We start from the raw sequence: 13,211 nt of genomic DNA on the forward strand, positions 1-13,211 counted from the left end.
TTCCCGCTAGTGTCTCTTTCCAATCAACCTTGGCCAGTTCCTGTCCAATGCCACTGTAATTTCCTTTACTCCACTGAAATACCGACACATCGGATTTTGGCTTCTCTTTCTCAAATTTCACAGTGAACTCAATCATGTTGTTATCACTACCTTCACTTCCATCTCTCAAATCACCTCTGGTTCATTACACAATACCCAATCCGGTACAGCCGATTTCCTGTTGTAATTTGCAGTCCACATCACTGCAGCTGTTTAGAGGCCTGTAGATAACTGCCATCATGGTCCTTTTACCCCTGCGATTTCTTAGCTCAACCCATAAAGATTTCAGAAATGTCACTCCACTCTTCAAGAAGGGAGAGAGGCAGAAGAAAGGAAACTATAGGCTACTTAGTCTGAGAGTGGTAAGAAAGATGTTGGAGTCGATGTTGTTAAGGATGTGAGTTTGGGAGACTTGGAGGCACAAGATAAAATACGCTGGACTGAACATTGTTTCTGCAAGGGAAAATCTTGCCTGATGAATTTGTTGGAATGCTTTGAGAAATAATAAGCAGAGTAGACAAAGGAGAATTGGTTGATGTTGTGTACTTGGATTTTCAGACCTTTGACAAGGTGCCACACATGAGGCTCCTTAACAAGTTCTGAGCCTGGTTGGGCAGCGATGAGGAAGGATCTGATTTCAAGTTTGTATAAATCGAAAGGCGATTGCAGTGGGAAAGGGCCGGGACCCACCCAGACGGCTGGACAGTCTGGGCCAGGAATGTAGGATCAGTTAGTTCTGGTTCCCCAAGCAGTGAGAGTGGATGTCGGTAACGAGGATCTGTTTACGTGTATGGGTGTGGGGTAAATGGTGGGAAAGTTGTGGGGTTACTGGCAGGGTGGAGGGAGGTTGGCGATGTGGGTTATCGGACACAGTGTGACCCGGGAGGAAGAGTCCTAGGGCAGATCATGTTGTGAGAAAAGGAGGATCAGGTCCATTGCATCAGACAGCTTTCAGGAAGCAACAAATATCTCTTTATATTACTCACAGTCTAATCTTTCTACTAACATTGTGTTTGTCACAGAGCCCAGAGTCTGGGAACAGCTCGATGGTAGGAAGCAGATGGTGATGATGGGAGGCTGTTTATTGGAGTCAAGGCCCGTGCCTCCTGGAGCTCCCCAGGGTGACACCCATTGCTACTTGTCATCGATGTCAATAATCTGGTTGAGAATGTACAGGGTATGGGCAGTGAGTCTGCAGCAGGTAATTGTAAACAATTACCTCCTTTTGCAGGATAGTAAATATAAACACCCCTCTTTCCCTCCCCACACTCAGAACCGACCAAAAGCTACTTCAGAAGATACAAGTTCTTCAAATGAGCAAACACTGAGGGAATGTGAGAGACTTTAAAGAGCTGGGATACTGATAGCACATTACCAGACCTGGAATGATTGCAACTGGTCTGATAGTATTTCTGGTCACATTCAGCTCACTCCAACTATTCCCTACCTTCCTTTTATAAGTATGTAATGTCTAAAGGACCAGTGTTTGAGTAAATGAGACTCACCAGACTTGCTCCTGACTGAATCAATGGAAATCCTGAGTCAGAAGGGTTTCTCTCCAGTCAGTGCTCTCAGTCCTCGGGCTGGTTCACTTGCTGCTGTTCCCTCATCTTCAGTCGTGGTTTGCTTCCAGTTGTGGGTTTTTCTTCCAATAAATCTCTCACCGCAGGTCTAACTTTAACATGAAAGATAATGAAGCATGTTAACAATACAAAGGACAACAAAATATTTCTGCTCACTGAACTCTAAATATTGAAGACAAATATAATGAACTCAGTGAACAAATCTGTAATTGTCCCTGACACGTCACAAAACCTGATGTGGGATAGGAAGGAGTCATCGTTCTGTCATGGTAAGATGTAAGATGCAGGAACAGAATTAGGTGATTCCATCCATCAAATCTGCTCCACCACTCAACCATGGCTGAGATTTATTCCAACACCATATCCCTGACTTCCTGCTGTAACCCTGAAGCTACTTAGCAATCATGAGTATATTAATCTCTGCCATAAATATACCCAAATGGCAGCCTCAACCAACCTCTGCAGCAACAAATTCCACAGTTCAGTCATCTTTTGGATGAAGAAATTTTTCTCAACTCAATTTTAAAGGTAAGCATCTTTATTCTGAGCCTGTGCTGTCAGGGCACAGATTCTCTGTCTAATGGAAACATCCTCTCCATGTCCACTGTATCCAGGCTTTCCAGCATTCGGTAGGTTTACTTAACCATACATCCCTCCACCAACCCCACCGTTCCTCTGAACCCCATTGAGCACAGGTCCACAACCATCAAATGCTCCTCAAACATAAAGCCGATCATCCCTGAGATTATTCAGGTGAATCTTGTTAGTAACAACTGCACTGAACACATTCCCAAGTATAACAGACCATCAGGAAATTTAAACCATTCCCGAGTGAATGGAATTAAAAGAAACCGGAATCACCAGAATCGCTCAAAAGGTAAGGAACTGCTGTGGGGAGAGCAACAAATTTAACGATTCAGGTTCACAATCTTTTGTCAGAATGGATTCAGAACTTTTCATTTTTAGTGCAGATTTCCAGCAACATGAGTTCCTGTTTGATTCCTACTGTCTGACAGACAGGTAACAGCGAGGAGGAATTCCCAAACACAGTTCGAACACTGAACCCCCCAGGTCTATTTCTACTGGTTCAAACACAGAACAGCTCATTTACTCACAGCCTGTCCTTGTGAGGGATGGAATACAAACTCATTCTCTCCTCAGATTAGCAGCATTGCTTCCAAAGGAACTCCAGAAGCAAACATTTGATCCCAGACCAGAAATACTCACTCAACACCTCATGAACCCGGGCAGCTTGATCTCTGGGTCCATTTTACTTGGATCTAAACAGGGGTGCAGAGCACTTCCGGAGCTCACCGGAGCACCACTCCAGCACCTCTGTAAAAAACACTAGATCCCAGACCAGAAATACTCGCTCAACACCTCATAAACCGGGGCAGCTTGATCCCCGGGTCCAGTTTACTTGGATCTAAACAGGGGTGCAGAGCACCTCCGGACCTCACCGGAGCACCACTCCAGCACTTCCGTTAGAAAATAAGTAAAAAAATAAACAAGCAGGGAATTTAACAGCGGCCGCATATTAAATAGAGGGAATTTTAAGGAAACTGGGGTTAGGGAGAGGGGTTGGTGGCTGGTGAGGAAAATACTACCAATAACATTAAGATAAGATATTTGATAGCTTTTGGTGAACTCCTGGAGCTGTGACTGTGGTGGTCCGTGGATTACTCACTAATACAAAAGTAAATTTTTCTCACTAACAACCTTATGGCTTCTAAGCAAACAACCTTATTTCACTTGGTTGATCATTATATTTTATGATAATTAGTGAATGCAACTGTGCAATATTTGTATTATTATTAAATTAAGTGTTATATGCTTTATTGTACCAGTTACATACTGAAATGCAGTGATTGGTTATAAGCATGTTAATGTTTTATTTATCACTGTATTTCTGTGGAGCTCTGGAAATCATATATATTTCTTTCACCTTGGTTTAGAGTTTGACATTATAAAAAGCTCAATTCATATACACACACACACACACACACACACACACACACAAGCACCCCCCCCCCCCAATTTGTGTAACTGCTCATCACATGAATGGGACAGGGAAGTTGCCCAGTATATGAAATGAGCAGGTACACAAATTGGGTGTGACATAGAGGGGTGACTGACAGGTTCGTGGCCTAAGGTGGAACGAGTCGATTTTAGAAAACCTTGCAATTTTCAATTATCTGAAACAGAAATATGGCAAAAGTGATTAATTTCAAACTTTCATAATCACTCAAATAGTTGAACATCACATACATGTACCGAGATCTGTATAACTAGACCTCCTAACATAGGCCATAAACTTATCAATCATCCCTCGTACAGCTCCGGCAGCTTTCCACACGCACACACACACACATATATATACACATATACACACCCCCAATTTGGGTACCTGCTCATCAAATGAATGGGACAAGGAAGTTGCCCAATACACGAAAGGAGCAGGTACACAAATTGGGTGTGACATACTAGGGGTGACTGATAAGTTCATGGCCTAAGATGAAAGGAGTCAATTTTACAAAACCTAGCAATTTTCAGTTATCTGCAACGGAAACAGCACAAAACTGATTAACTTCAAACTTTCTGCAAAATGACTCAAAGAGTGCAGGTACCAAGAGCTGTATTACATTAGGCCACGAACTTATCAATTACCCCTCGTACAGCTCTGACAGCTAAAAGACTGGCACTGCACCCCTGCTCCAGCCGTCCAGCAGAGCTCGGGCCCGGCCCTTTCCCAATGCAACCGGCCCGGATTTACACAAACCCGCCGGGATCAAACTCCACTCACCCCAACGACAGCTGCTTTCGGCAGTGCGCATGCGTTTATCAGGATGTTCTCCGCAGCACCACCAGCGGTCGGAGGTACACATGGCCACCAGTGGTCGGAGGTCCATACAGCGCCCCCAGTGCTCGGAGGCGTGTGGGACAACGGAGCGGCAAATCACAAACGTGACAAAGTCTGCACATGCAGGAAATCCAGCTCAGCACAAACAAAAGGCTGGTGGAACTCAGCAGACCCGGCAGCATCGATCGAAAAGGGTCGACAGTCGACGTTTCCAGCTGAACCCTCCTTCAAGATTGAGATGGAATGGGGGAAATATCTAAATAAAATCGGGGCGGGCGAGAAAATGCCTGCCGGGATGGTGATAGGTTGAAGCCAGGTGGATGGGAAAGCTCAAGAGCTGAAGAAAATAGAATCCAGAGGGAAGTGATAAGCACGTGAGAGGACGTGAAAAATCAGAGAGGAAGAGGGGGAGTGTTCACTGGAAGGAGAAATTGATATTCATGCCATCAGGTTAGGGGGAGGAGCTACCCAGACGGAATATAAGGTGCAGATCCTGGACCCTGAGGGTGGCCTTAACTTGGCACAAGAGGAGGCAATGGGTTGACACGTCGGAACGGGAATGGGAATGGGAATGAGAATGAAAATGTTTGGACACTGGGAAGTCCCGCCGGGAGCGGATAGTTCAAAGGTCAGTTTATTATCAAAGCAGGTATCCATAAACAACTCGCGTTTTATTTTTTCTCCAGAGAACCACAAAACAACGAAAGAGCATGAAAGTCTTTCAGGGAGAAAAATCAAACTCCCACCCCACCCCCCACATCAACAAGAACGGCATCCCGATCATCAACCCCCAAAACCCACCCCTCCCGCACAAAACGGAACAATAACATCGATCCGCCCCCCAAAAAAACAACCCTACCCCGCACAACTGCGGAGGAGCTGGTGTCACCAGTGTAGAGGCGGCCGCATCGGGAGCAGCGGACACAACGGGCGTCCCCGGAAGATTCACAGGTGAAGTGTCGCCTCACCTGGAAAGATGTTTGTACAACGGAGAGAGATCGGCCGTCCGGCCCTTTCACTGTGACACCCCGAACTCCACATCAAATCCGTCCAAACGAATCTGGGCGAACTTTAATGACCAATAAATATAATTCCTCCCAGCGATCAGCTCTCTGAATGATTCCCTGACTCTGAGAGGAAGGGGTGTTTATGGTCCACAGTGTCAGGGTGTTGAGTTTACCAGGAGACAAAGACTGCAGGGACGAGAGGTTTTCTGTTGACTAATACACTGTGTGTGGACCCCGCTGGCAATTCTGGTGTTGTGACCCGAATCGAGACAAACACCACGCTGCCCACTCCACCAACAACACGGCACAGCCGGACACATATCAGGGGACTTTACATCTCACAACACTGGATTCAGTGATGAAACCCGAGATTAATGTTGTTGTCCCACTGGAATGATCAGAAACGTCCATTCAGGTGTTTTAATTACAAGCGCTCCCACACAGGTGACGTCACACACGCGAATTCACGCGCCTGACGTCACACATGGGCTGCCCACACCAGGACCTGCCCTCGCGTGCGTGGTGTCTTACATCACCCACCCGCTGGTGAGCTCGAGCTTTATCGGTTTAACGGCTGAGCCACCAATCGCGTGACCGTCCCCACCCCCACCGCTGTAAACCAAAGCTTCAGGGGCTGCGCTACTCCCGTTGATGCGAAGCAATGTCAATCACTGGTTACAACCAGTAATGGAGGCAGACAAGCCAAGTGGACATTGCCTCGCGGAAACTTTCCCACTAAAGTGTCAATCTCCCGTCAGGGCGGAACAAATCCCAAAGTAAATGTCCGCTTTCTGATTTATTTCCATTTCCGTCCAAGGGAAGTTGGGGCGTTTGTGAAGCATCTCCTGAGGCCGGAGTCTGATGTATCACTGAGAGGTAGGAGGAGACCGCTCGGCCCATCGGCGATTCCGGGATAGAGGAGGATGATTTTACTGAAAGGATGAAGATGGTGTGAGGGGGGCGGACAGGATGTTTGTCCCGGTGGGGACAGGAGGGGCTCATCTGTGGAAATGACTGAACCCACGGTGGTGGCGAGCAGACGGATTCACCACATTGGGGGGCAAACACCGGCACACAGTTGCCCTGCAATTGGAGCCAATGGTCTGCGCAAAGTGACAGTTATTTGGGTTTTGTTGAGACTGTACCTGGAATATGGTGTAAAATCCCGCTCCCCATACTAACACGGGTTATACAGACCAAAGAAGAAACTGCCGGAGGAACTCAGTGGGTCGGGCAGCATCTGTGGAGGGAAATGGACCGTCAACATTTCCGGCCGAGACCCTCGCTCTGGACTGAGAGTGGTTGGGAAATAGTCAGAGAAAGGAGGTGAGGGATGGGGATGGGGCAAGAGCTGGGGAGTGAGAGGTGGATTCAGGTGAGGGGCGAGGTGGGAAGGTGGAAATAGTGACAGGGGTGGGAGTTGAGTGGTTGGGGCAACACGGGGCTGCAGAAGATGGAAAATAATTCCGTAGAGGATTAACAAAGAGGTTAGAGAGTATTTGTTATAGAGAGTGCAATGAAGATTCACCAGACTGATCCCTGGAGTGGTGAGGTCATCATATGGAGAAAGATCAAATGCGATAACCCTTTCATTTAGGACTGAGAGGTGAACACATTGATATGCACAACATCATTACCAGTTGAACCAGGGATCCCAGTCTATGAAAAAGGGGATGGACTGTTCCGGACTGAGATGAGGGGAAATGTCTCCACTCTGAGGGTGGGGAATATCCCTAAAAACACACCACAGTGGGCAGTGAAGACTCTGTGATCGTCCTCACATAAAACAGAGGCCGGCAGAAATGTGGAGACCGAAGGGATCGAGGAAATGTGCATCGTGCAGAAACATGTGAGATGAGAGAGCAGCCGCCATTTTATTGATGGTTAGAGGGGCTGAATGGCCTCCTCTTGTTGTCTCTCACTTGATGTTTCAGTGTTCCTGTCCAGTGAGGCCGGAGGAATATGAATAGAAATTAGTGTTTATAAACATAGACTGATTTAAATGAACACTGAACATTTCCTGTTTGCGTCTGAATTGTGTGTTGTATTGGGATGGGAATTGAGCCCAAGACTCTGTGACCTGGGGTTGGAGGGAAAGGGACAGGGAAGATATGGAGAGCAAAACTAAACATGTATCTGGTGTAAGTATGGAATAATGTGAGGAATGCAACAGATGGGTCGGGCAGCGTGTGAAGTGTGAGGAGCAGAGACACTGGTTCAGGTGTGAGACTCTCCACCCGTCACCTGATCCCGTTTCCTGTTCACGTTTCTCTGCAGATCTGCAGCATCAGCGGGTCACTGCTCTACATGTACGTGTAGCTTCACCTTTCACCCATTCAGTCAAGGCAGTGAGATCCGGATCTGTCGCTTCCTCTCATTGTGGGTGGACAATGTTCTCTTCCTGCAATATTTTCAGCATATTTCATTGAAATGTTTTTACCTGCTGAAGTGCAGCCAATGTTTCTGGATGTGTGACCCCTTTATGTGAGAATTTAGCCTTTTGATTTATCTGAGCTTCTCATAAATGTGTACAGTTCAGCTAAGCTTCACTCCAGAATTTCCAAAGCAACAACCCAGTCAGTCAAATAATTCCACACAATTAAAATAGTTTATTACATTTGTATTATTTTAAATTTTGTACTACTTATTTAATTTAACTATAGAATGTGTATATTTTCTTAACTCATAGCTGTTAAAATCTATTGTTATGAGTTAGGTTCTACCGCTGCCGCAGAGACAACAAATTTCATGACATATGCTGGTGCAATTAAACTTGATTCTGATATTGATATGGGAGACCCACCACCGGTCACCTGATCCCAGTTACCGTAATGTGAGATTGAAGCCTTTTCTATTTATTGGTATTCCTCAGAAAAGGCAACAGTTAAGTTTCCTTCTGTGGTTCCAAAGCGGAAGCTCTGTCTGTCTAATATTTCCCGACAATTAAAATGGGGATATTGTTTATTATCATCATGTACTGAGCTACAGTGAAACTCTTGCCTGACGTACCATCCACACAGATCAATACATTATGACAGTACATTCAGTTGATATACAACAAGACAATAACTGTAACAAAGCATTATGGCTGCAGAGAAAGTGCAGTGCAGATAGACATATGGTGCAGTGTCACGTCGAGTTACATTGTGAGGCCGAGTCCATTTTATCATTCATTTTGCTTATAACCGCAGACAGGAAGTCGACCTTGAGCCGGGTGGTACGCGCTTTAGCGCCTTTGTATCGCTTACTTGAAGAGAGAGCGGATTTGCAGCAAGAATGTCCAGGTTGTGAGGATCATTGAGTACATGGCCTGCTTTTCCGAGGCAGGGGAAGTGTAGGAAGAGTCCATTGAGGGGAGGCTTGTTTCTCTGATGTTCTCTGCACACCAAAGTTCTCTGCAGTTCCTTGCGGTCATGGGCAGAGCAGTAGCCATACGAAGGCGTGACGTATCGACAAGAAGCTCAGAGACCTCGGCCTTCACCCTGTCTTGTGCAGCTGGATCCTGGACTTCCTGTCAGATTGCGAGAGTGGGCTCCCTCACTCTGTCTCTCTGACCCTCAGCACATATACCCCACATGGTTGTCTCCCTGGCCCCCTCCTTTACTCTCTGTGCACTCACAACTTGTGTCGCCACTCACAGCTCCAATCTGTGAATTTAATTTGTTGACGACACTACATTGATAGGCCTAATCTCAAATAATAATTTTCAATCAATCTCCTGACAAGACTTGGTCCAAACAAACTTGTCACCCTTCTTCAGGAGATTAGTCAGCGGAAGAGCGATACCAGCAAAGCTCTTACAAAGTTCTTACGATAATATCCAACCATTCCCAGAAACCTTCCAAGAGCCTTGTTACCAGTCGGAATAGAAACTTCAGAAAATTACCTGGACTTTTGCCTGAACAGAAGCCAACTTGACTTGACCTACAACATAGCCATCATAGGTCACAGTGGCATGGCCAAGTTCACTCTTAGCTAAGTTAACTGTAAGGCTGGCCTGGGAAAGCCTGTCAAACAGTTTTTCTACTGCAGAGATATGCTCTTCCCAAGTGTCACTCCCAGTGACTACGTCATTAGAACAGGTATCTGTGTGTTCCAACCCTCGAATTACAGAATCAATCATTCTCTGGAATGTTCCTGGGGCATTTTTCATTCCAAACGGCAAAACATTGTAATCGTACAACCCAGATGGTGTCAGAAACACAGAAATTTCTCTACCTCCGTCCGTCAACGGAACACACCGATAATCTCTCAACAGATCAATCTTTGTTAGAAATATAGCTTTTCCAACCTTACGATGCAATCATTCAACTGAGGGATAGGATAGGCATCTGTTATTGTTACTGCATTTACCTTTCCATAATCAGTGCAAAATTTAGCAGAGTTATGCATATATAGTTTTAAATATATATGTCCCAAACTTAGGTGGTAAATGATACAATCTTACGCTGGTGTGGTAAGGATATTCAGTTCAGTTCACGGGATTGAAGTGAGTGAGAGATTTGGCATCCAAGTAAACAGGTGTCGATGTTCTCCGAATCTTCCAATGTAGTCAAATGCGAGCAACTAAAGAGCTTCTTCTTCAAGTGAAATCTACCAACCCAGGCAAGGGTTTCAGCAGATTTCACAGGGTTGCTCTCACATGCACTAATAGTCACAGACCGATTTCTCATAACTGATCCTCAACCCCACACGCGAGAGCATTTAAAACTTCACTGACAACTCTTCCCACTAGCCTTTGTGTGTCTGCCTGTCCTATGAAAAAAACAGCAATGCTCCTTTAAATACCATTGTGCTGAACACCAGCTGTCCTTCATGCAGGCCCTCCGCTCTATCTGTCTCTGTAACAAGCTGCTTGTGCTTGTCTCTCTCTCTCTTTTACAGACATGGTTCTTAGAGGCACAGTCCATAATCACAGGCCTAATAATACCATTGTTCAGCATATATTCAATTTCTTGCTCAGCCAATTTACACTCTTCTACATTCATACAATATTCATTGTTACAATATACAATATATTCATACAATACAATATTGTTTAATTGGGTTGGCTTGACCAATATCTACGTCATATACTGTGACCGGAGTTTGCTTGGGAACGATGGGAAATAAATCTTTATACTTCAGAATTAATTCCTTCAGCTGTTGTTGTTGCTTTGGCTGCAGATGAGCCAACTTGTTATCAATGATTTCTTGAACAACCGAGTTCATTAGCTTAACTGGGACAGTGTTTGGCTTGTGAAAAGTCTCGGACGAGTCAATTGTTTCATTCTCAGGGTTGCCAGATTCAAATGTTTTGACAACACTCACAGATGGTGCCTGCTTGTCAACATAAGGCTTTATCTTATTTATGTGTACCACCTGTGTTGGTTTACGTTGGTCAGGTCTTTTAATAACATAATTCACATAGTTAACGAGAGATTATTTCATGCGGTCCATTGAGTTTCGCCTTAAGTGGATTCACCCACATTGGAAATAAAGCAAGCACCTTATCCCCCACCTGGTATTTTCTTTCGCAAGCCCACTAATCAAACCAAAACTTCATTGTGTTTCGAGAAATCTTTAAATTTTGTCTTGCTAGACTACAGGACTGGTGTAGTTTGATTTTGAATTTCAAAACATAGTCTGACAAGTTAACATGTACATCCCATCAATCCACTGTTCCTGTAACAAGGTCAAAGGTCCCTCACTCTCTGACCAAACACAAGTTCAAATAGACTAAAGCCCAGTGATTCCTGTACTGACTCTCTTACTGCGAACAAAAGCAAATGTATTCCTTCATCGCAGTCTTTTCCATTTTCAACACAGTATGTCTTAATCATTGTTTTGAGGGTAGAATGAAATCTTTCTAAACCCCTTGTGATTCTGGATGGTACACAGACGATGTAATTCGTTTAGCTCCCAGTTCACAAACTACCTGCTGGAATAATCCAGATGTAAAATTACTTCCTTGATCAGATTGGATTTCTTTGGGCAAACCAAATAAAGTAAAAAACTTGGTAAGAGCCTTCGTCACAGTTTGAGCTTTCATATTCCTGAGAGGTAGTGCCTCTGGGAATCTGGATGAGGTATTCATAATAGTTAGCAAATACCGATGGCTTCCTTTAGTCTTTGGCAATAGGCCAAAACAACCCACTATAACTTTGGAAAAGGGTTCACCGAATGCAGGTATAGGCTGGAGTGGGCCCATTGGTATGACCTGATCAGGTTTACCCACAACTTGACAAGTGTGACAGGTTCTGCAAAAGATCACAACATCTTTCCTCAAATTAGGTAGTAAAATTCCTTCATAATCCTTTTTACAGTATAATTCACTCCAAAATGGCCACCAAAGTACATACTGTGGGCCAAAGTTAAATTTTCAGTCCTGTAAACTTTAGGAACTACAACTTGGTGAACAATTGCCCATTCCTCACTTGCAGGTATAGCAGGCGGCATCCACTTCCTCATTAACACTCCATCCTTGAGATAATACCCTACTGGCACTTTCTTAATCTCATCATCAGAAAGAGCTGTTTCTTTTAAAGCTTCAATCTCAGGGTCCCAGTTCTGTTCTGCTATAAACTACTTCCTAGACAGGGATAAATCTTTCTCATCAGACTGTCTACATGAATACTGTTTAAACACTGAAGGCAGAAAAGTCCCTGACAAGTCAGCATAATCTGAATCCCGATTTTGGCTGTCATGGGTATCAGAATCATGCTGCACAGAAATGTCTGCGTCGGCAGACTTTTTAGCCATACTGTGAGTTACTGCGCAGGAAGGATAAATGTTAAAATCCATCTGTGGGTCGACAGTGGTTGGCTTAGTTGTCAACTGCACTGCAGGAACAACTTTACCATCTGCCAGGTCATTCTCTAACAGCAAAGTAATATCTTCCACCAGTAAACTGGAGCATAATCTGATCTTAGCAGGTCCCGAAATCAACCCTGACTGTAAAGGTCCCTTGTGCAATGGCACAGAAACCACGCCGCCCCCAATGCCTTTAATAAGATTTACCTCACCAGTGTCAGTGTCATCACCAAACTTTAGAACGCTGTCTCATATAAGTGACTGAGAAGCCACAGCATCTTGAAGAATTTTCACTGGTACCTTCGCAGACCCTTCCTGTACTAATACAAACCCATCAGATATATAATAATCAAATCCCTTCTTAACTCAGTCAGACCTCTCAGTCCTTAACTGAGTCTCAACAGAATGTTCAGAACCCTATGGGGTTATCGGTGCTTCAACATACTGAACACAGGCATTCGGGACTGGTTCCTTTTTCTTTTTCTTCTTCAGATGTTTTGCTAGACTACAGGACTGCTGTAGTTTGTTTTTGAACTTCAAAACATAGTCTCACAAGTTAACATGTACATCCCCATCAATCCACTGTTCCTGTAACAAGGTCAAAGCTCCCTCACTCTCTGACCAAATGCAAGTTCAAATTAAACAATTGGTCATCATATGAGCAGCTTTCTTACAATAGTAACAAGTAAGACCAGAATATTTCTCCTTCAGCTGCTTCCCTTCATCCTTACTCGTGTCACTAGTCCCAGCTTTAATTTCTGGTTTACCCTGGTAATCCCTGCTACTCTTTTGGAAACTCTTATTCTGGGTAACTTTAACAATATGAGTTAAAGCAAACTCATCTGCTGATCTAGCAGACTCCTGCAAAGTGGCAGCATCCTTTTCATCTAAATATGCCTTTATGTCATCAGAGACGCATCTTTCAAATTG

At 44.6% G+C, this 13,211-nt stretch overlaps 1 protein-coding gene across 2 annotated transcripts in view; it reads right to left on the reverse strand.

Moving 5' to 3' along the window:
- LOC132389407 (oocyte zinc finger protein XlCOF6-like) overlaps window positions 1-13,211 on the reverse strand; it is a 48,533-nt gene that overhangs the window by 20,716 nt on the left and 14,606 nt on the right. For both annotated transcript variants that reach the window (XM_059961929.1, XM_059961928.1), the window contains one exon: window positions 1,545-1,714. The gene's annotated coding sequence lies outside the window, so the exon portion shown is untranslated. The remainder of the gene's footprint in view (window positions 1-1,544; window positions 1,715-13,211) is intronic.

This window comes from Hypanus sabinus, unplaced genomic scaffold (genome assembly GCF_030144855.1).
Source record: "Hypanus sabinus isolate sHypSab1 unplaced genomic scaffold, sHypSab1.hap1 scaffold_558, whole genome shotgun sequence".
Taxonomy (NCBI): Eukaryota; Metazoa; Chordata; class Chondrichthyes; order Myliobatiformes; family Dasyatidae; genus Hypanus; species Hypanus sabinus.